Source organism: Triticum urartu, chromosome 6A (assembly GCF_056163025.1).
Source record: "Triticum urartu cultivar PI428250 chromosome 6A, HENAU_Tu73, whole genome shotgun sequence".
NCBI lineage: Eukaryota > Viridiplantae > Streptophyta > Magnoliopsida > Poales > Poaceae > Triticum > Triticum urartu.
The window spans coordinates 53,235,523-53,259,571 of record NC_141878.1 but is presented as its reverse complement, the minus strand read 5'-3'; the positions used below and the strand labels follow the sequence as shown (position 1 = coordinate 53,259,571).

The window sequence follows — 24,049 nt, the reverse complement described above, 5'->3', positions numbered from 1 at the left end:
TCAATAGTAGCAACTTTATTTTCAATAATTTCAAGTCTTTGCATAAAATGCTCCAAAGTTAACATGGTTCCATTAACCAAAAGAGGTGGTGAGCCGAATAAATCTAACATAGCTTTATAAGAATCAAAAGTATGGCTACCCAAGAAGTTCCCTCCGCTAATGGTATCGAGGATATATCTATACCAAGGATTAACACCTACATAAAAATTGCGGAGAAGAAGTAAGGTAGATTGCTTCCTGGTAGATCTATTTTGAGCATTGCAAATTCTATACCAAGCATCTTTTAGATTTCCTCCCTCCCTTTGTTTAAAATTTAGAACTTCACTCTCGGGAGACAACGGAGAAGATATGAGACTAGTCATGACGATAAGCAAACGAAAAAGCAAGCGGAAAGGAGAGGGAGGATAGAGAGAGAGGGCGAATAAAACGGCAAGAGCGAAGTGGGGGAGAGGAAAACGAGAGGCAAATGGCAAATAATGTAATGCGAGAGATAGGGATTGTGATGGATACTTGGTATGTTGACTTTTTGCATAGACTCCCCGGCAACGGCGCCAGAAATGGCTCGTTGTTGGGAGTCAAATCTTGACTTGCGCGAACCTCCCCGGCAACGGCGCCAAAAATCCTTCTTGCTACCTCTTGAGCTTGCGTTGGTTTTCCCCGAAGAGGAAGGGATGATGCAGCAGAGCAGCGTAAGTATTTCCCTCAGTTTTTGAGAACCAAGGTATCAATCCAGTAGGAGGCCACGCTCAAGTCCCTCGTACCTACACAAAAAGATAGCTACTCGCAACCAACGCGATTAGGGGTTGTCAATCCCTTCACGGCCACTTACGATAGATATAATATTTTTGGTATTTTTGGTATAAAGATGCAAAGTAAAAAAGTAAAGGCAAAGTAAAAAGCAAAAGAAGATTAAAGTGATGGAGATTAATATGATGAGAATAGACCCGGGGGCCATAGGTTTCACTAGTGGCTTCTCTCGAGAGCATAAGTATTCTATGGTGGTGAACAAATTACTGTTGAGCAATTGACAGAATTGAGCATAGTTATGAGAATATCTAGGCATGATCATGTATATAGGCATCACGTCCGTGACAAGTAGATCGAAACGATTCTGCATCTACTACTATTACTCCACTCATCGACCGCTATCCAGCATGCATCTAGAGTATTAAGTTAAAAACAGAGTAACGCTTTAAGCAAGATGACATGATGTAGAGAGATAAATTCATGCAATATGAAATAAACCCCATATTATTATCCTCCATGGCAACGATGCAATACGTGCCTTGCTGCCCCTTCTGTCACTGGGAAAGGACACCGCAAGATCAAACCCAAAGCTAAGGACTTCTCCCATGGCAAGAACTACCAATCTAGTTGGCCAGACCAAACGGATAATTCGGAGAGACTTGCAAAGATAACCAATCATACATAAAATAATTCAAAGAAGATTCAAATATTATTCATAGATAGACTTGATCATAAACACACAATTCATCGGTCTCAACAAACACACCGCAAAAAGAAGATTACATCGAATAGATCTCCACAAGAGAGGGGGGGACTTTGTATTGAGATCCAAAAAGAGAGAAGAAGCCATCTAGATACTAACTATGGACCCAAAGGTCTGAGGTAAACTACTCACACTTCATCGGAGAGGCTATGATGATGTAGAAGCCCTCCGTGATGACGGCCCTCTCCGGCGGAGCTCCGGAACAGGCCCCAAGATGGGATCTCGTGGATACAGAAAGTTGCGGCGGTGGAATTAGGTTTTTGGCTCCTGTTCTGATCATTTGGGGGTACGTAGGTATATATAGGAGGAAGGAGTATGTTGGTGGAGCTCCGAGGGGCCCACGAGGCAGGGGGTGCGCCCTAGGGGGCGCCCCCCACCCTCGTGACCGCCTCTCTGATGCCTTGGCGTAGGGTCCAAGTCTCCTGGATCACGTTCGGTGAGAAAATCACGTTCCCAAAGGTTTCATTCTGTTTGGACTCCGTTTGATATTTCGTTTCTTCGAAACACTGAAATAAGCAAAAAAAACAGCAATTCTGGGCTGGGCCTCCGGTTAATAGGTTAGTCCCAAAAATAATATAAAAGTGGAAAATAAAGCCCAATATAGTCCAAAACAGTAGATAATATAGCATGGAGCAATCAAAAATTATAGATACGTTGGAGACGTATCACTGACGTCGCTGGAGAATAAGAGGACATGTGGGGGAATAGAGGGAGGGATTGGCCAACGTGCCACTGAGAGTGCGGCCTCCGTGGCGGGGTCTATCCCTCCGTCGTCGGATGGCGCAGTTTGCTCCAGATTGAAGGCTGGTGTCACACCCTAGTTAGTTCAAGCATTAGAGTGTGCATCATGTTTAAATTCCTTTTAAATTTGAAATGGGGATGACAGAACCCCCAGCACCCCCCTGGAACAACTAGGGTTTACTTAAAACTTTTCCAATGAACCTGAAATGCCCTTCTAAAAAGCCCACCCTTTTTGTTTTGGGTTAAAACCTTTGACAAAAATGGTGCACATTTTTCTAGGACATCAAAGGTCATTGGATTAATCCTTTTGGTATTTGCATTTGGGCATTTAAATGCTATAAAATATTTTAAATGCTCAAATAATCATAAACTAAAATGTTTGCTGTTGGATATATTCTTAGTAGTGGCCATGATTAATTTAATGATTTATGATAAAGCCCTGGTATTTTTAATAAAGCCCAACAGTTGCAGAAAAATAGAAAAAGAAACAAATCAAAAAAGAAAGGAGAGAGAGAGAACTTACCTGGCTTACCTGCAGCCTAGCTGTGCGGCCAAACACTGTAGCCAGCCCAGCCCAACTCCTCCCCTGTCTTCAACCTCGTGCCAGTAGGCACGAGGGCGTGTGCCCGCGGCACGCGCGCACTCGGCCACCTCCTGCTTTCCCGGGGTGCCCTGAGCCTTCCGTCGTGCCACGCCAACCCCCCCAGACCCGTATGGATCGATCTCTCCCTCCCTCACTCTCCCCGTGCTCCTCTCCCTCCTATGGCTCTCCTCTCGCACGCACCGAGAGCCATTGTCGCCGCCGCACGCCGTTACCGCGCCCACCGCCACTGCCTCACCTCTCCGACAAGCCCATTAGCTCCATGCTGCCGTCGTCGACCTCTCCGTCGACCCACTCAAGCTCGGACGACCCCAAGATGACGTGGTGACCTTCTCCCCCGTCTACGGCCGCCGGATGCCGTCATTCGATTCGCTGGCCTCAAGTCCTCCCCGAGCTCACTAGCCGGCTCCGCGAGTTCCCTGTGAGCCCATCTTTCCTCCGCCCCTCTCCCCGTCGTCTCTTGCGACCTCTAGCCGTGGTTTCCACCTCGGCCGGAGCCCGCAGCCGCCTCCACGAAGCTCGCCGTCGCTAGCAGCCCTGCTTAGCCAAACCAATCACGTAGGCGTGCTCTGGGCATCCCTAGGAAGCCGCAGCACGCCTCAGGCCGCTTGCTAGTGCACCGCAACCCTCGCGCCTGAGCTCGCCGAGCTCTGGCCGCCGCACTTGCCCTCGCCGCCGTCGCTGTAGGGAACCCCAGCTGCTGCCGCTGGCCGCAATAGATGCGCGCGAGCCTGGGCATCTCATAGAGCCCCTCCGCCGCTCTTCCGGTCGCCGGAGGGCGAGTTCCGACGCCCTCCACCGTCCCTGGCGTCGCCGGCGACGAGCCGCGGGTCAACTCTGGCGAGTTGACCCGGGGGTTTGACCCGCTGACAAGGGGTTTGACCTCCCCAAGCCCTTGCTTAATTAGCATTAGGTTAATTAGTGTTAAATTAACTTAGTTAATTAGATGTGCCACTCACATGTGGGCCTAGGGCCTAACTAACCTAGTTTAGTGCTAACTAAACACTAACTAACTCTGTTAGTTAGCTGAGACACTGACTGATGGGGCCCACCAGTCAGGTTTGACCTGGGCTGGCGCCTTTGACCCGCTTACATCACAGTGACGCAGTGCTGACGCATTAATTCAATTACTGGATTTATTCTTTAATAGGAAATTCCAAAAAATAGTCAAAACTTCTAAAAATCATAGAAAATCAACCATAGCTACAAATGCAAAGATTTATATATGAAAAATGATCAGAAAAATTCAATTTATCCATCTGTAATGGTTTCATGCATGACAAAACAAGTTAAGCTTGCTGTTTAAGCAGAATAAGGTAATGCACTAATAAGGCCATGTTTAATGAGCTAATATTTGAATCTTTGATTCAAATGAGTTCATCCCCTTCTGTTTTAGCTTGCATTAGGCCAAGACACTTTCATCTTGCCATGTCATAGCATGCATCATATTGTTGCATATTGCCATGTGTTGATTATGTTCGGTGTGACTTTCGTGGTAGGTTCTGCCTCCGAGGATAACCCCGAGTATCCGTCTGAAGGGCAGTACCCTACTACCTCTACAACAAGCAAGCAACCCGTTGATCATTCCGATACAACCCATGTTCTCGCTTCTGCTCTTGTTTACTGCATTAAGACAACGCGATTCAAACTGTTGTGTGCTACGGTAGTTGAACCCTTATCCTCTGCATGACCTGTCATTGCCACAGTAACTAGATGAAACCCACTAGCATGTTAGGAGTTGATTGAGCCATGTATGTGATTCCTACCTTGCTATGCCTGCTATGCTTAGAGTTGTGTCAGGTCTGGTTCATCTTGGTGATGGGCTAGAGTGAAATGATTATGTCGGTAATGTGAGGGACGTGTGGAACATGTTTTGGTAAAGGTATCGATGAGAGGCCATGTAGGAGTACATGGTGGGTTGTTTCATTGAGGCCGTCCCTAAGAACTGAGATCTGTATGTATGATTTAAGATTCAGCTACTACCATGCATTGGGATCCTTAATTGACCCTCTCGGCTTCTTAAATACCCTAGTACTCTGTCCAGGAGTTGCAAATAGTTTTTGGTGTTTGTAGGTTATGTGTTGGCGGCCGTGCGTAGCGCTGACCCTAGGGGTGGGCTATGTTGTGGTAGATACAACGTGGCACGGTGTACCGAGTCACCCGTTTGGTGTCTCGGGAACCCTGTTCACATCGTTCGGGGCCGTATGTGGAAACCTCGGCCGGACTCCCTGCGGATGGAACCTGGATAGGCGATAAACCTGGACTAGAGACTTAAGTGTTTAGGTAGGCCGTGGCCGACACCCTCGCTGGGCTTCCGCTTGAAGGTTGCCGAGTACATGTCGTGTAAACGGAGGTAAGAGGTGAAAGCATGTATGAAGAAGTATACCCCTGCAGGGTTAACATCATCTATTCGAATAGCCGCGTCCGCGGTAAAGGACTACTTGGTTGCCAATATAGTTCATAGACAAGTTAATGGATACTACTAAAAGACTCAAGATAAGTGTGAGTACCGAGGATGGCCCTCCCGTAGGATGACGAGAGAGGATCCATGGTGGAGTATGGTGTTGGTGAGTAGTGGACTCGTGTGCAAAAACTATTTTACTAGTGGAGTTCCGTAGGATAGCTTAGCCAAGAGTCAAAGCTGGCTTGCTGCGATAACCCCACCACCTTCTTGACAATGAGCATGTATAGTAGGTTCTGTTGTAAGACTTGCTGAGTACATTTGTACTCATGTTTGCTTAATTACTATTTTCAGACGACAACACCACCCCCTCCGATGGGTTCTACGTAGACCTTGACGTCGACGAGTGACTAGCCACCCAGGTGGTGGTCCTGGCCATGGAGGGCCCTATGTAGATAGACAGGCTTCGAGAAGCCTTCTTTCTTTCTAGTGTCTGTACTCAAACTAGTTGCTTCCGCTTGTGCTTGTATGATTGTATGACTTGAGTGTCGGGTCATGTGACCCCTATCTGTATGAACATGTTATGTATGGCTCTCTGGAGCCTTTAAATAAAGTACTTGAGTTGTAGAGTTTTATTGTGATGCCATGTTGTATGTACTCATATCGGGCATATTGTGTGTATGATTGAAATGCTTGGTATGAGTGGGATCCGACAATCTAGTTGTTTATCCTTGGCAGCCTTTCTTATGGGGAAATGTAGTCTAGTGTTCCTCGAGCCATAGTAGTAAGCTACAGCCCGGTTCACCGGAGTCCTGCTAGCCCAACACTACTGCTCAAGACACTTGACTGGCCGGCATGTGTTTCACATCGTTCCTATGTCTGTCCCTTCAAGGAAATGTCACGCGGTGACATCTGGAGTCCTGCCTAGCCTGCTACAGCCCGGGTTCCCCGGAGTCCTGTTAGCCCAGTGCTACAGCCCAGAATCACTCGCTGATGACCGACATGCTCGATGTGATTCATGTATGCCTATATCCATAGGTCTGTGCCGCTTTGGGTTCACAACTAGCCATGTCGGCCCGGGTTCTCTGTCATAGGGATGCTAGCGACACTATCATATACGTGAGCCAAAAGATGCAAACGGTCCCGAGCCATGGTAAGGCGACACCCGTGGGATACCGTGCGTGAGGCCGCAAAGTGATATGAGGTGTTACTGGCTAGATCGATGTGACTTGGAATCGGGGTCCTGACAGCGTTGGCATCAGAGCCGGACTGCCTGTAGGTTCGTTGAGCCAAACTGGTCGATGTCGAGTCTAGAAATGCTTTAGTTATATGTAGGGGAATTGATTGTGGGAGGGAACGTAAGGCTCTTTTACTCCTTTACCTTATGCCCTCTGATCTGAGTCATTCTCTTCTCATTCAACGTGGGTTAAGGACTAGGCTCTCTTCTTCTATCAGGTTCACGTGTTACTAATCCGTAGTAGCTTAAAGGATTGTTGTTACCATCCCCAGTTCAGTTTCTACTATTTCTAGTATGTTGCTAGTTGAATCAGAACCTTGATATGATGTTGTTGAGTGGTATTGCAATTGTTGTGGATGTCTCAAATCTTTTTGTGAGCATTTACAGGCGTTATGATGTCCAATTTTCCCAAGAAATTCTAATGTCTTTGCATTGTGGTTGTGCTTACAGATGGCCAACCGTGCTCAAAACCAAGTGGTTCGCCTGACCCGGTGCCTCGACGTGCCCGGTCATACTTCTATGTTAGTCCGGGTAATGATCGAGCACTACAAGAAATATTTCAACTTATGACCTTCTGTCAGTGACACTCGAAGAATTGGTCATAAATTTATGACCATTTTAGACCAATTGGTCAAAAGCTGTCTAGGGGGCTCCAAACCCTAAACCATTGCGACCATTTTGGTCAGAAAGGTCGTAATTTCCATACACGAAATGGTCACAAAGCAAACAGTGCTAGTCCGCTGCCTTATTTCTAGTTTTTAATGACCAATATAGATGGTCATAGCCTTGTAGATTGTGGTGGGTTGTGATGACTAGGTGCCATCTCATCAGTTTTGCCTATGTGTCATGTCCATGTGGCAGTTTTTGCCCTAGGTTGTGAAGCAACCTATATTTCTATCATTCCCAGAATTCCCCAAAAAATCTCATAAATTCTTCAGGGCATATCTTCATCAAATATGTAAAAATCCTTCCTTGCCTAGTTCAAAACTAATTCAACAATATTCATTTTCCTATTATGTTCACAACAACACTTTATGAAGGAAGTGCTATTTATATATTCTTGATTGCCCTCGGAATTTTTGGGCACTCTTTCCTATCCAAATCATTACCGCATGACAAAATTCAGCTCCATTTGCCAAGCAAATCTTCTTCGGCAAATTTCCAAAGTTTTTGTCCACCTAGAAGCATTGTGAAGGAAGTACCTTTTTTATATCTCTAAATGACATGAAATTTATACAGTTCCTTCATATGCCCAAATTATCACCCTCCTCCAAATTGCATCTCAGTCAAATCATCTATGTGAGTCGAGGTTCAATTTATATTTTATGGCCAAATTGGCACGTTGCAAAGCAAGTGTTATATAGACCCCTCCTATTACCCTCAAACTTTTCGGGCACTCTTCCATACCCAAATCATTGCCACATGATAATATTCAGCTCAATTTTCCTAGTAAATCTTTTTCGGGAAATTTCGAAAGTTTCTACCTCGAGAGAAGCTTTGTGAAGTAAGTACTAGCTAGGCTTACCCAAATGATCTTAAAATTTACCAGCGCATGACCATACCTAAGTAACTTACCTACACCAATTTTGAGCTCATTTCATTCATCCAATCTCTCTCACTAGTTTTCCCAAGTTTCTGTCCATAGAAGAGCATTGTGAAGGAAGTACTACTTTGGCATGTCCAAATGGTATCAATTTTCTACAATGCTTTCCTATGCCCAAATAACCATCCTCCACAAAATTTCAGCTCACTCCATTCATTATTTTGAGCCCAGCTTCAACATTCATATTTTTGTCCAGCGTGGCACTTTGCAAAGCAAGTACCACCTAGGATCCTCCTTTTGATCTCAAAATTTGTGAAGAAATTCTCCTTAGTAGATGATCATCCTCAGCCAAAACTCACGCCCATTGGCCATGTGCATTTCCCGTACCGCTAATCAAACACTTGGCTGCTAATTCATGTTTCAGCATCGATCGGTCTCCTCGTGAGAATCTTATGTTGTAATTTTCTTACTAGCACCAACCTGGGGAGTGCCCAACCCACTAGACATGCCTAGGCCGCCTAGAACACATGGCAACATTACGGTCACGCGGTGACCACGCGACGGGCATGCGAGTTTTCGTGCTCTAGAGTTGGGGCCCTCGGCCACCGCCCAAATCTCGACGTATCGCCGCCAAACCATGTATTTATGATTAAATAGGTCCTTATGTAACTAGAAATGATTTTTGGAAAAAAATAAATAGCAAACTATGAGGCAGCTGCAGTTCAAATTTGACCCGCTTCCAGCTAAATCGGCGGAAATTTGTCTTTTTCACGAGAGGTGGATCAAAAACTTTTACACCCAACCATTTTGTCAATTGTGCATTAAATATGTCCTAGTATTTTATAAAAATGATTTGGTCCAATTTTGCAACAATTATTTGGTAGTTCCTTCACAAAAAAACCTCCTTTCGGGCACTCGAAAAATGGAAAATGGTTTTTTCATCCAACGAAAATGAAAACTTCCTTAGGCAACATTGTTTGCGATTCCAATATGCACCCTTGTGCACAATATGAGATCATTTGAACAAACTATGCCATGAATGTGGCCATAAGACTGATCATTTGGCTTGAAAGCCATTGATCTCCACACATGATAGCTCGTTTCTGAGAACACTTTTTTAAAATAATTGACGTATTACAAGTTTGTTATTTTTCCTAGGAACTTGGCCACATATGATGACACAATGCGAAGGTTTCCCAATGTTTTGATTTTTTTGAATTTTTTATGCCCGTTTCAAAATGCAGTCAAAACGGCGGGAATGACCGTTCCTAGCTAGTGGTTGAATCTTGGAATTTTTTGGTGTTTCTCTGATTAAATAGATACTTATGTACCTAGAAATGATTTTTGGAAAAAATAAATAGCAAACTATGAGGCAGCTCCAGTTCAAATTTGACCCGCTTCCATCTGAATCGGTGGAAATTTGTCTTTTTCACGAGAGGTGGATCAAAAACTTTTACACCCAACCATTTTGTCAATTGTGCATTAAATATGGCCTAGTATTTTATAAAAATGATTTGGTCCAATTTTGCAACAATTATTTGGTAGTTCCTTCACAAAAAAACCTTCTTTCAGGCACTCGAAAAATGGAAAATGGTTTTTTCGTCCAATGAAAATGAAAACTTCCTTAGGCAACATTGTTTGCCATTACAATATGCACCCTTGTGCACAATATGAGATCATTTGAACAAACTATGCCATGAATGTGGCCATAAGACTGATCATTTGGCTTGAAAGCCATAGATCTCCACACATGATAGCTCGTTTCTGAGAACACTTTTTAAAAATAATTGCTGCATTAAAAGTTTGTTATTTTTCCTAGGAACTTGGCCACATATGATGACACAATGCAAAGGTTTCCCAATTTTTTGATTTTTTTTGAATTTTTTATGCCCGTTTCAAAATGCGATCAAAAGGCGGAAATGATCGTTCCTAGCTAGTGGTTGAATCTTGGAATTTTTTTGGTGTTTCTATGATTAAATAGATACTTATGTACCTAGAAATGATTTTTGGAAAAAATAAATAGCAAACTATGAGGCAGCTCCAGTTCAAATTTGACCCGCTTCCATCTGAATCGGTGGAAATTTGTCTTTTTCACGAGAGGTGGATCAAAAACTTTTACACCCAACCATTTTGTCAATTGTGCATTAAATATGGCCTAGTATTTTATAAAAATGATTTGGTCCAATTTTGCAACAATTATTTGGTAGTTCCTTCACAAAAAAACCTTCTTTCAGGCACTCGAAAAATGGAAAATGGTTTTTTCGTCCAACGAAAATGAAAACTTCCTTAGGCAACATTGTTTGCCATTACAATATGCACCCTTGTGCACAATATGAGATCATTTGAACAAACTATGCCATGAATGTGGCCATAAGACTGATCATTTGGCTTGAAAGCCATAGATCTCCACACATGATAGCTCGTTTCTGAGAACACTTTTTAAAAATAATTGTTGTATTACAAGTTTGTTATTTTTCCTAGGAACTTGGCCACATATGATGACACAATGCGAAGGTTTCCCAATTTTTTGATTTTTTTTGAATTTTTTATGCCCGTTTCAAAATGCGATCAAAAGGCGAAAATGATCGTTCCTAGCTAGTGGTTGAATCTTGGAATTTTTTTGGTGTTTCTATGATTAAATAGATACTTATGTACCTAGAAATGATTTTTGGAAAAAATAAATAGCAAACTATGAGGCAGCTGCAGTTCAAGTTTGACCAGCTTCCAGCTGAATCGGCGGAAATTTGTCTTTTTCATGAGAGGTGGATCAAAAACTTTTACACCCAACCATTTTGTCAATTGTGCATTAAATATGGCCTAGTATTTTATAAAAATTATTTGGTCCAATTTTGCAACAATTATTTGGTAGTTCCTTCACAAAAAAACCTCCTTTCGGGCACTCGAAAAATGGAAAATGGTTTTTTCGTCCAACGAAAATGAAAACTTCCTTAGGCAACATTGTTTGCCATTACAATATGCACGCTTGTGCACAATATGAGATCATTTGAACAAACTATGCCATGAATGTGGCCATAAGATTGATCATTTGGCTTGAAAGCCATTGATCTCCACACATGATAGCTCGTTTCTGAGAACACTTTTTCAAAATAATTGCCGTATTACAAGTTTGTTATTTTTCCTAGGAACTTGGCCACATATGATGACACAATGCGAAGGTTTCCCAATTTTTTGATTTTTTTGAATTTTTTATGCCCGTTTCAAAATGCGGTCAAAACGGCGGGAATGACCGTTCCCAGCTAGTGGTTGAATCTTGGAATTTTTTTGGTGTTTCTCTGATTAAATAGATACTTATGTAGCTAGAAATGATTTTTGAAAAAAATAAATAGCAAACTATGAGGCAACTGCAGTTCAAATTTGACCCGCTTCCACCTGAATCGGCGGAAATTTGTCTTTTTCACGAGAGGTGAATCAAAAATTTTTACACCCAACCATTTTGTCAATTATGCATTAAATATGGCCTAGTATTTTATAAAATTGATTTGGTCCAATTTTGCAACAATTATTTGGTAGTTCCTTCACAAAAAAACCTCCTTTCGGGCACTCGAAAAATGGAAAATGGTTTTTTCGTCCAACGAAAATGAAATCTTCCTTAGGCAACATTGTTTGCCATTACAATATGCACCCTTGTGCACAATATGAGATCATTTGAACAAACTATGCCATGAATGTGGTCATAAGATTGATCATTTGGCTTGAAAGCCATTGATCTCCACACATGATAGCTTGCTTCTGAGAACACTTTTTTAAAATAATTGCCGTATTACAAGTTTGTTATTTTTCCTAGGAACTTGGCCACATATGATGACATAATGCGAAGGTTTCCCAATTTTTTGAATTTTTTATGCCCGTTTCAAAATGCGGTTAAAACGGCGGGAATGACCGTTCCCAGCTAGTGGTTGAATCTTGGAATTTTTTTGGTGTTTCTCTGATTAAATAGATACTTATGTACCTAGAAATTATTTTTGAAAAAAATAAATAGCAAACTATGAGGCAACTGCAGTTCAAATTTGACCCGCTTCCAGCTGAATCGGCGGAAATTTGTCTTTTTCACGAGAGGTGGATCAAAAATTTTTACACCCAACCATTTTGTCAATTATGCATTAAATATGGCCTAGTATTTTATAAAAATGATTTGGTCCAATTTTGCAACAATTATTTGGTAGTTCCTTCACAAAAAAACCTCCTTTCGGGCACTCGAAAAATGGAAAATGGTTTTTTCGTCCAACGAAAATGAAAACTTCCTTAGGCAACATTGTTTGCCATTACAATATGCACCCTTGTGCACAATATGAGATCATTTGAACAAACTATGCCATGAATGTGGTCATAAGATTGATCATTTGGCTTGAAAGCCATTGATCTCCACACATGATAGCTCGCTTCTGAGAACACTTTTTTAAAATAATTGTCGTATTACAAGTTTGTTATTTTTCCTAGGAACTTGGCCACATATGATGACATAATGCGAAGGTTTCCCAATTTTTTGAATTTTTTATGCCCGTTTCAAAATGCGGTCAAAACGGCGGGAATGACCGTTCCTAGCTAGTGGTTGAATCTTTGAATTTTTTTGGTGTTTCTCTGATTAAATAGATACTTATGTACCTAGAAATGATTTTTGGGAAAAAAATAAATAGCAAACTATGAGGCAACTACAGTTCAAATTTGACCCGCTTCCAGCTGAATCGGCGGAAATTTGTCTTTTTCACGAGAGGTGGATCAAAACTTTTTACACCCAACAATTTTCTCAATTGTGCATTAAATATGTCCCAGTATTTTATAAAATTGATTTGGTTCAATTTTGCAAAAAAATATATTTGGTAGGTTCCTCACAAAAAAGCTCATTTTGGGCACTCAAAAAATGGAAAATGATTTTTTCGTGGATCAAAAGCATTTTACATAAAATCATTTGGTCAATTATACATAAAATTTGGTCTAATACATAGAATTGGTAGGTTCGTCACAACAAAACTATTTTTTATACCTCAACAATGAAAAATGCTTTTCTCCTGCAAAAAAACTTATTTTTAATCAATTATGACCTATTTATATGGTCATAAAGTCATCAAGGCCTTTATTGCATTCTGATTGGTCCACGAGCACCTCACGCGGATCATGCCTGACCACCGTTGGATAGGCCCAGATCCGACGGCAGCCCTCTTCCCCCACCCCTTCTACCCCTCATCCCTCTCATCCCCCGCTGCCCCCATCGATTCCGCCCAACACCGTCGTCCCCCTCCACTCGCTCTCCTCCATGAGCCGGATCCCCACCTCCTCCGACTCCCTTCCACTCACTCGCCCGGATTCCGCACACCCACAGCCGCCGCCCTCTCCCTCCCTGAGATCTCGATCCGATCCAGATCGACGCCGTCACAGCTTCCCGTCGCCAGCCACGCCCGGATGGGGACTGGCACTGCTGGCCGTGGCGGCAGCGCTCGCGGCGGCGCTCCTCTACACCGTGCCCTTCTCCAAGGTGCGCGGTGCCTCACGCCCCTCGAATCTGCATGCGGCGGTATGGTGGCGGAGGCTAACGGTGTTCGTTGTTTTTGCGCGCGTGCAGGGCCTCGGCGGGGAAGAGTGTAGATCCGTCGCGTTGCTTCCGAATCCGCGCCCTCGTCACGCACGCTCGACACCATGGAACTCGTCAACAAGGTCTTCTCTCGCCCTCCTCTCTTCTCCTTTTGATTTGATCTGGATGTTGCTCACACATGCCCGATTTGTTTTTCTTCCTCACGCAGGTCGTCGTCAAGCCCTCGATCTGGCTACGACCTCCAGCGCACTCGCGCGGTTGATGGGCATAGGTCCATGCACGCTGGTGATGGCGGCTCACCAAGGTTGTCGTCGTCGCCTGGATGCACGAGGCACCCGACAACCTCCTCCATCACCAACCACCAGCACCTGTCTGGAGGATTTGTGTTCTATCCCCTCCCCCACATGAACGACCTCCTGCCTGCAACCATCGCACGCACGGGAGAGCTCAGCTCGCCTTCATTGGCGCCCTCTTGCTGGCCACCGATAAGTTGATCTGTTGCCTTCTGTTTAAGACTTTGCATTTCGGTAAATTGGTTTGGTCGCTGGGAATGGTAGTATGCTGTGGTGAATCAGATGGGGTTCCTGGCGATACTCTTGCTAGTTGACTAGTTAGTACTGATAGCTAGGTGTTCTAGTTAATCATGTATTTATTTGTCTCTTAGAGGTGTCTGTACCCTGCCCGATAGCTTATTCTCAATAACTGGAACCAAATCTATGTGTTTTCGCTAACCAGCTTCGGTTATTGCCTTCACATATTGTTTTGAATTTCAAAATGAATACACTCAAAGTGTTGCGACTGGTGCCTCTGTTGAAGATTTGAATCCTCTTTTGTGATAGGATTACTCAACCTGCACCTGTTTTGTCAAAGAATTACTTAATCTTGCACAGGACAGTGCCAATTTTTTTCATTTCCACCATTTGCAATAAATGTTGCACCTCCTGGCACTGCCATGTGCCATCATCTCGTTGTTCATTTGTCCACTCTAGTTGAAGGGAGATGCATATCTGCTTAGCAGACAAGGTGACATACTGACATGGCATTGATCTTACCCTCCCATCAGATCAATGAACTAAGAACCTGGACTCTTGGGAGCCACTGTTTGAACATGATAGGCTATAGCAGAATAAATTGCAATATTATGTATTCTTGCATTTCATACTTATTATGAACTGTTATGATAGGGCATGAAGATAGCATGTGCTGTTAGTATGATAGACTCTCGGTCTGATAGCATGGATCTGTTGCTCTATTTTATTGTGTTGAACTTTGTTGTTACCTGGATGTTGCAGTCCTTGACTGTTCTCATGATGTTGTACAGGAGGCCCTTGTGGTCACCGCTGGAGGGGATGGAGCTTGGCGGTAGCCTGGCGGATGACGGGGGCCTGGACGGTGGCTATTTCTGCAGCAGGATGATAGCCTAAATTTTGTGATAATTTTGGAATAGCTTCAGCACCTACAGTTAATTTTTCACATAAAGCTTGAGTAATTTTGCACATGAAGCTTCAGTATTTTAGCACATGAAGCTTCTGCTACTGTTATTCTTGTCATGAATCTTCCACCATTTTTCAGTAGCTTAAATTTGACTTGGTGTAGTAATCTTGGTGCTTAGTGCTGCTTGTATCTCATGCTAATTGTTGCATGAGTAGTTTCAGTAGTTTTATAACAGCAGTAGTAGCACAAATTTAACTGGACTATGATTATAACAGCAGCGGTAGTTTCAGTAGCTTATTTATTTAGTGACTGCAGACTGTGATTATACAGTAGAAGTAGTTAGTATCGCTGTAGACTGCATATTATACAGTAGAAGTAGTTAGCCAATTTCTAGGGTTGTTTGTTCACCTGTTAGTATCTCTGTAGACTATACATGCTTCAAATGGGGATGGCTTTTATGCTCCCTTGAATGCATTTTGATCTTAGTAGTACTTACCACACAGTAACAAAATAAGCAACAGCCTGTGCTTTTAGGTTCAGGGTTTCTCTTGACACATACTAGCAAGCATGAACATGAAGCTGCGATCTTGACACAGTACCCTATGTAGAACTGGATCTTAAACTGTTTGTTGAACCAGAAATATCATTAATCAATAAAACTCTTTATTATAGTATAAAACATTTTGAACCTCCATACAGTTTACTGAATTCCTAGTGGTAGTTCTAGAATCTGATCTGAAACTGATCTAAAACATTTTGAACTGGATCTCAAACTGTCAGTTTACTGAATTCCTAGTGGTAGTTCCAGAATCTGATCTGAAATTGTTAGTGTTGTTGACCAGAACTATGCGTTTACAATAAAACTTTTTTGAACCTCATAATATATTTATATAATATGTCTGTTCATAATATATTGGCTCTAGTGTTTTAATTCTTCTCTTCTGATTCATGTAACAGGGCGACGGCCAAAGGCATGATGATAGTTCTATTGTTGTTCTAGTGTAGCGAAGGTGGCCTAGTTGACTATGGTCGCCTAGTGAGTCGTGCATAGGATTTCATTTGACTAACCTTGATGTAAACTGCTCCTATTGTGGAGCTTGTTATCTGATTGTAAACTTGATGCTGATCACATTTGTATGTGTGTTATATGATGTAGCACTTTGATGGTTGATAATATTTGAAGTATTTCGTGTGTTTTCTGTGTGCCAATTTAAATACCACGTATTTATTTGCGTGAAATAAAAAAATGAAGAATATTGCCCTGATCGCTAGGACCCAGTACTAGAACCTGACAATGGGGGACCCACCTAACTAGTGAACCCAATTTAGAAAAAAAGAAAAAAAATGAAACTGTTGAGACAAAAAGGCCATGGGCCAAAAACAAAAAGGCTGTAATGTTGGGCTTGTTCCATGAAGTTGACAAAAAATTCACATGAAAAAAATATAGAAAGGCCGAATTCTTGGGCTAGGCCCATGTAGAAAACCAAATTGGACCGGGCTGAATCTTGTGCCACATCAGCTTGCCACGCTGGATGCCTACGTGGCCTGGGGACGTTGCTAATGACCAAAATGCCACGGTGGACTTATTTTGGTCATAAATGTTTGCGACCATTCCAGAAGAAAGGTCGCTATAGTCAGTTTATGACGGCCAGCTTTTGACCTTATGTTTTTGGTCACAAAAAGGTCACAAATGGAAATTTGTGACCATTCAGTGACCAATAGTGGTGGTCACAAGTTGACATATTTCTTGTAGTGGAGACGGGTTACCGTTGGTATCCCGAATACACCGTTGAAGAGCAATTCCGAGACTTTAATCAAAGCCAATATTTCTGCACTGTCAGGATATTTCCTTCTTATCCTGGATCTACCGAGCCCCTTCACTGTTCCTATGGACTCGGGGTTACTGTTGAGATGGTTGTGCAGGATGCTGCCTATTCCATGATGACCATCATGCGAGTCCGGACTGGCCTGCTTCGGAACACTGACTTCCATTACATGCCAGCTTCACTTCTGGGGGCGCAAGGGTATCTTCAGGCTATCTATGCTGACTCCACTCAGGAGGACTCATTAACTCATACTACTGCCGAGATGCTCGAAGATAAGGACTGAGAGAATCGGGCCTTGAGGTTGGAGCTTTTCAATACCCGTGTTGATCATTGGGCCACATTGACTCGGTTTGCACCTGCGGTGCAAGCTGGATGTATGGATACAAGGGATCTGTATCCTGTGAGATCTGCTCTGCTATACATGGTGGATTGGCGTGATGTGGGAGGCATCACCCCACCCCGTGGTCCTCGCAGGCCACCGTTTGTTGGTCCAAGACCTCATCCTAGCCCCTTTGGTCCACAAGCTCCTTAGGACCGTCTGTTCCCGGATGATCACGTTGAACTTCCAGGCTATGGAGGTGACTTCTATGAGGACTACTACGGAGCTGTCTGAGTTAGTAGTAGTATCACTAGTATTGTAATAGTTGTATCTCCACTGTCCTGCGTGACTTGTGGAATATGACTTTGTGTGTAATCAATTCCGGAGGTGTAGACAAATAATGTATAGGAGCTTGGAATGCCTCCGATGAGATGTAACGTCTTTCATCATAGTTGTACTGTAGCCTGGGCTTGTACTAAACTATGTATGATGTGTATGACCGTTGGTATATATGGTAGTTTTATATTACCATGACATACGGATGAACATCTCTGCATTCCGTGTTATCCATTACATTCTGCACTTCCTTGCTAAGTTTGAGCCATCCTTATCTAAACTGTTGTCTTGTTTTCTTCTAGGATGGTCAACACCCGCAGCAACCCTACTGCCCCGGAGCAGGGGGAAGCCAGTGCAGCTAGGGGTGAAAATCTACCTCACCCGCCTTCCCTGGCCGAAGTGATGCTGGAGGCGAAAAGAAACAAGCGTGAGACTAACCGCCTGCTAGAGCGGATTGAGCAAAACACTGCACGCCATCAACGAAATGACTTGGTGTCAATCAATGACTTTATCAAGCTGTACCCACCAAAGTTTAACCATTCCATCGAGCCCCTCGACGCGGATGACTGGCTTCGCAGCATCACCCACAAGCTACGTTCTGCCAACGTAGCCGAAGCCGACAAGGTTACTTACGCTGCCTACCATCTCGAAGGCCCTGCTAGCCTCTGGTGGGAAAGTTTTGAAGCTATGCGCCCGGTCGGCCAAATCACTACTTGGGCTGAATTCAGTGAGGCTTTCCGTGAGCATCACATTCCGGAAGGTCTCATGGATCGCAAGAGGGAGGAGTTCTGCACTTTCACCCAAGGAAGACTAACTGTGGATGCATATAGTCAAGAATTTGTGAATCTGGCACGTTATGCCCCTGAAGAGGTATCTACTGACGCTAAGAAGCAGGCAAGGTTCCGCAAGGGACTTAGCCCTGAGCTTCGCCGCGATCATCGTCTGCACGAGTGCACCTCCTTTCAGAAGTTGGTCAATAAAGCCATCAGTGCTGAGACAGGCCAGACTGATTATGACGCTTCACGCAAGCACTCCAGTGATTTTGGCTCTTCATATGGCCCTGGAGCTCAGAAGCGCCGTGTGTGGATTCCAAGCACGGGACTGCCACCCAGGTTCATCCCGAGGCCATCCTTTGAGGCACCTCGTCCCAACCAGCAGTTTGCACCACCCAAGCCCTATGGTGGCCCCGCTGCTAATGCTGCTCCATGCCCCAATGTTGTGACTTGTTTCAAGTGTGGAGAGCCGGGTCACTATAGCCGAGAGTGTCCCCAGAACAGCAACCCCAATCAAACTGGAAAGTCTGTTGGCCGTGGTAAGCCCGCGGGAAAGACATTCTACGCCAAGCCGGTCACCACTGCCCGTGGCCATGTCAACTATGTTTCAGCCGAGGAGGCTCATGAGGATCCTAACGTCGTCCTTGGTACGCTCCTTGTTAACTGCCATCCGGCATCTGTTCTTTTCGATACTGGAGCATCTCATTCATTCATATCCGAGAACTATGCTCGATTGCATAATACGACATTCTGTGACATGCCCACTTCTCTGGTAATTCAAACTCAGGGTTCCAAATGGCAAACTTCTAGAGTAAGCCATGGGAACGAAATTCTTGTCGATAGACTTGTCTTCCTTGCATCCTTAATAGCTCTCAAGTCCTCGGACATAAACATCATCTTGGGTATGGACTGGATGTTAGCTCATTATGCTAAGATTGATTGTGCCACTAGAACCGTTCAACTTACTGACCCATCGGGCAAGACAGTCCATGTCTTAACTCGAGTGGCCAAGCGCCAACTTTACTCCCTAAATGCCAACCCCCTTCCAGACCTTGAGGATGTTCCGGTAGTCCGAGACTTTATGGATGTCTTCCCAGAAGAACTGCCAGGTGTTCCACCTGACAGGGATGTCGAGTTTGTGATAGACCTTGTTCCATGAACCGTTCCAATTTCTAGAAGACCCTACAAGATGGCACCCTTAGAACTAGCCGAGCTTAAGAACCAACTCGATGAGTCCTTGAAAAAGGGTTTCATCCGTCCTAGTTCCTCTCCTTGGGCTTGCCCCGTCCTCTTCGTCAAGAAGAAGGATGGAACAGATCGAATGGTTGTAGATTACCGACCTGTCAACTTGGTCACCATCAAGAACAAGTATCCGCTTCCCAGGATCAACGATCTGTATGATCAGGTCGCTGGATCCTCAGTCTTTTCCAAGATGGATTTGAGGTTGGGCTACCATCAAATCAAAATCAGAAACGGGGACATTCCCAAAACGGCCTTTGTTACTCGTTATGGCCAATACGAGTACACCGTTATGTCCTTCGGTTTAACCAATGCCCCAGCTACCTTCTCCCGGTTAATGAACTCGGTCTTCATGGAGTATTTGGATAAATTTGTCGTAGTATACCTCGATGACATACTCATCCACTCCAAGAATGAAGAGGAACATGCCGAACATCTAAGGCTGGTATTGATGAAACTTCGAGAGCATCGCCTTTATGCCAAATTCTCCAAATGTGAATTTTGGTTGCAAGAAGTGACCTATCTAGGCCATGTAATCTCTGGTAAGGGTATTGTTGTCAATCCTGAGCGAGTTCAAGCCGTCCTTGATTGGACTCCACCTGAGACAGTCAAGCAAGTTCGGAGCTTCCTTGGCTTAGCGAGCTATTGCCGCCGCTTCGTCGAGAATTTCTCCAAGGTTGCTAAACCTCTAACTGAACTCGTCAAGAAAGATAAAAAGTTCGAGTGGACTCCATAGTGCGAGTTCAGCTTTCAGGAACTGAAAAGACGCCTGACATCTGCTCCCGTACTGGTACCACCAGATTTCTCCAAGGACTTTGTTATCTATTGCGACGCCTCGCGACAAGGACTAGGTTGCATACTCATGCAGGATCGTCAGGTAATTGCCTATCCTTCACGGCAATTACACCCACATGAGGAAAACTATCCCACACATGATCTAGAGCTTGCAGCTGTAGTCCATGCACTCAAAACTTGGCGACACTACCTCCTTGGTAATCGTTGCGAGATCTTCACCGATCACCAAAGTTTGAAATATATCTTCACCCAACCAGATTTGAATCTCAGGCAAAGACGTTGGGTCGAGTTGATCTCGGATTACGACTTAGGAATAACCTACACCCCGGGCAAAGCCAATGTCATGGCCGATGCGCTAAGTCGTAAGTCCTATTGTAACAACCTGATGTTACAACAAAGTCAACCATTTCTCGATGAGGAATTTCGTAAGCTTAATCTTCACATTGTTCCTCGAGGATTCCTATCCACCCTGGTGACGAAGCCTAATCTTATGGATCAGATCATAACCGCCCAGCGGTATGATAAGGGCATATCCCGGATTAAGGAAAACATCGCTAGTGGAGTTGCTAAATGTTTTTCCATGAATGAGCGAGGTGTTGTCTTCTTCGAGAACCGCTTGGTGGTTCCCAAGAAACAACATCTACGCCAGTTGATTCTTAAGGAAGCTCATGAATCCCCTCTCACCATTCATCCCGGTAGTACTAAAATGTATCAAGACCTACGCCAGAGGTTTTGGTGGACTAGGATGAAGAGAGAAATCGCTCAATACATTGCTAATTGCGACGTTTGTCGTTGTGTTAAGGCAGAGCATCAACGGCCTGCTGGCACTCTTCAACCTTTGGCTATTCCTGAGTGGAAATGGGATAAAATCAGTATGGATTTCATCACTGGGTTTCCCAGGACCAAGAGAGGGAATAATGCCATCTTCGTTGTGATCGACCGACTTTCCAAAGTAGCCCACTTTCTACCTATTCGTGAGAGTATCACCGCTAGCCAGCTAGCCGATTTATACATCTCCCGAATAGTGTCTCTTCATGGTGTTCCATTGGAAATTAACTCAGACCGTGGGAGTCTCTTCACCTCTCGATTTTGGGAAAGTTTCCAAAATGCTATGGGAACTCGTCTCTCTTTTAGCACCGCCTTCCATCCTCAATCAAGTGGTCAAGTAGAGCGAATCAATCAAATTCTGGAAGATATGCTCCGAGCTTCTGTCATCTCGTTCGGAATGGGTTGGGAGAAATGCCTACCATTCGCGCAGTTTGCTTATAACAATAGTTATCAACCTAGCTTGGGAAAGGCTCCTTTTGAAGTTCTCTATGGACGAAAATGTCGAACGCCTCTTAACTGGTCAGAAACAGGGGAAAGACAACTCTTTGGCCCGGATATGATTCAGGAAGCAGAAGAGCAGGTTCGTGTTATTCGTGAGAAATTGAAAACAGCCCAATCTCGTCAAAAGAGTCAATATGATCATAAACATAAGCCTATGACTTATGAATTCGGCGAGAAGGCCTACCTTCGGGTTACTCCGTCAAAGGGAACCCATCGTTTTGGTATCAAAGGCAAATTGGCTCCTCGTTACATTGGACCCTTTCGCATTCTTGCCAAACGAGGAGAAGTTGCCTACCAATTGGAACTACCTTTGCATCTTTCCAGAGTTCACGATGTCTTCCATGTTTCTCAACTCAGGCGTTGCTTCGCGGATCCTATCCGTGAAGTGGACCACAAAACGCTTGATCTACAAGATAACCTCTCATATCGGGAATATCCCGTTCATATTCTTGATCAAGCCGAGCGTACCACTCGACGTCGTAATATCAAATTTCTCCAGGTTCAATGGTCACACCATTCCGAAAAGGAAGCCACATGGGAAAGGGAGGACCGTCTTCGACTCGAACACCCCACCTTCTTTTCGGAGGATCCTAAATCTCGAGACGAGATTCTTTTGAGTGGGGGTGAGTTGTCACACCCTAGTTAGTTCAAGCATTAGAGTGTGCATCATGTTTAAATTCCTTTTAAATTTGAAATGGGGATGACAGAAACCCCAGCACCCCCCCCCCCTGGAACAACTAGGGTTTACAAAAAACTTTTCCAATGAACCTGAAATGCCCTTCTAAAAAGCCCACCCTTTTTGTTTTGGGTTAAAACCTTTGACAAAAATGGTGCACATTTTTCTAGGACATCAAAGGTCATTGGATTAATCCTTTTGGTATTTGCATTTGGGCATTTAAATGCTATAAAATATTTTAAATGCTCAAATAATCATGAACTAAAATGTTTGTTGTTGGATATATTCTAAGCAGTGGCCATGATTAATTTTATGATTTATGATAAAGCCCTGGTATTTTTAATAAAGCCCAACAGTTGTAGAAAAATAGAAAAAGAAACAAATCAGAAAAGAAAGGAGAGAGAGAGAGAGAACTTACCTGGCTTACCTGCAGCCCAGCTGTGCGGCCCAACACGGTAGCCAGCCCAGCCCAACTCCTCCCCTGTCTTCAACCTCGTGCCAGTAGGCACGAGGGCGTGTGCCCGCGGCACGCACGCGCGCGCCCGGCCAGCTCCTGCTTTCCCGGGGCGCCCTGAGCCTTCCATCGCGCCACGCCAACCCCCCCAGACCCGTATGGATCGATCTCTCCCTCCCTCACTCTCCCCGAGCTCCTCTCCCTCCTCTGGCTCTCCTCTTGCACGCACCGAGGGCCATTGTCGCCGCCGCACGCCGTTGCCGCGCCCACCGCCACTGCCTCGCCTATCCGACAAGCCCATTAGCTCCGCGCTGACGTCCTCGACCTCTCCGTCGACCCACGCAAGCTCGGACGACCCCAAGACGACGTGGTGACCTTCTTCCCCGTCTATGACCGCCGGATGCCGTCGTTCGATTCGCCCGCCTCAAGTCCTCCCCGAGCTCACTAGCCTGCTCCGCGAGTTTCCTGTGAGCCCATCTTTCCTCCGCCCCTGTCCCCGTCGTCTCTTGCGACCTCTAGCCGTGGTTTCCACCTCGGCTGGAGCCCGCCGTCGCCTCCATGAAGCTCGCCATCGCTAGCAGCCCCGCCTGGCTAAACCAATCACCTAGGCGTGCTCTGGGCATCCCCAGGAAGCCGCAGCACGCCTCAGGCCGCTGGCTAGTGCACCGCAACCCTCGCGCCTGAGCTCGCCGAGCTCCGGCCGCCGCACTTGCCCTCGCCGCCATCGCTGTAGGGCACCCCAGCTGCTGCCGCTGGCCGCAATGGATGCGCGCGAGCCTGGGTGTCTCGTAGAGCCCCTCCGCCGCTCTTCCGGTCGCCGAAGGGCGAGTTCCGATGCCCTCCACCGTCCCTGGCGTCGCCAGCGACGAGCCGCGGGTCAACTCCGGCGAGTTGACCTGGGGTTTTGACCCTCTGACAAGGGGTTTGACCTCCCCAAGCCCCTGCTTAATTAGCATTAGGTTAATTAGTGTTAAATTAACTTAGTTAATTAGATGAGCCACTGACATGTGGGCCCAGGGCCTAACTGACCTAGTTTAGTGCTAACTAAACACTAACTAACTCTGTTAGTTAGCTGAGACACTGACTGATGGGGCCCACCAGTCAGGTTTGACCTGGGCTGGCGCCTTTGACCCGCTGACGTCATAGTGATGCAGTGATGACGCATTAATTCAATTACTGGTTTTATTCTTTAATAGGAAATTCCAGAAAATAGTCAAAACTTCTAAAAATCATAGAAAATCAACCATAGCTCCAAATGCAAAGATTTATATATGAAAAATGATCAAA

General features: G+C 44.7%; 1 pseudogene; it reads right to left on the bottom strand.

Moving 5' to 3' along the window:
* LOC125516504 (putative E3 ubiquitin-protein ligase RHC2A) overlaps positions 1–22,892 on the bottom strand; it is a 63,570-nt pseudogene extending 40,678 nt beyond the window's left edge.
* Between the last annotated feature and the right edge of the window lie 1,157 nt (positions 22,893–24,049).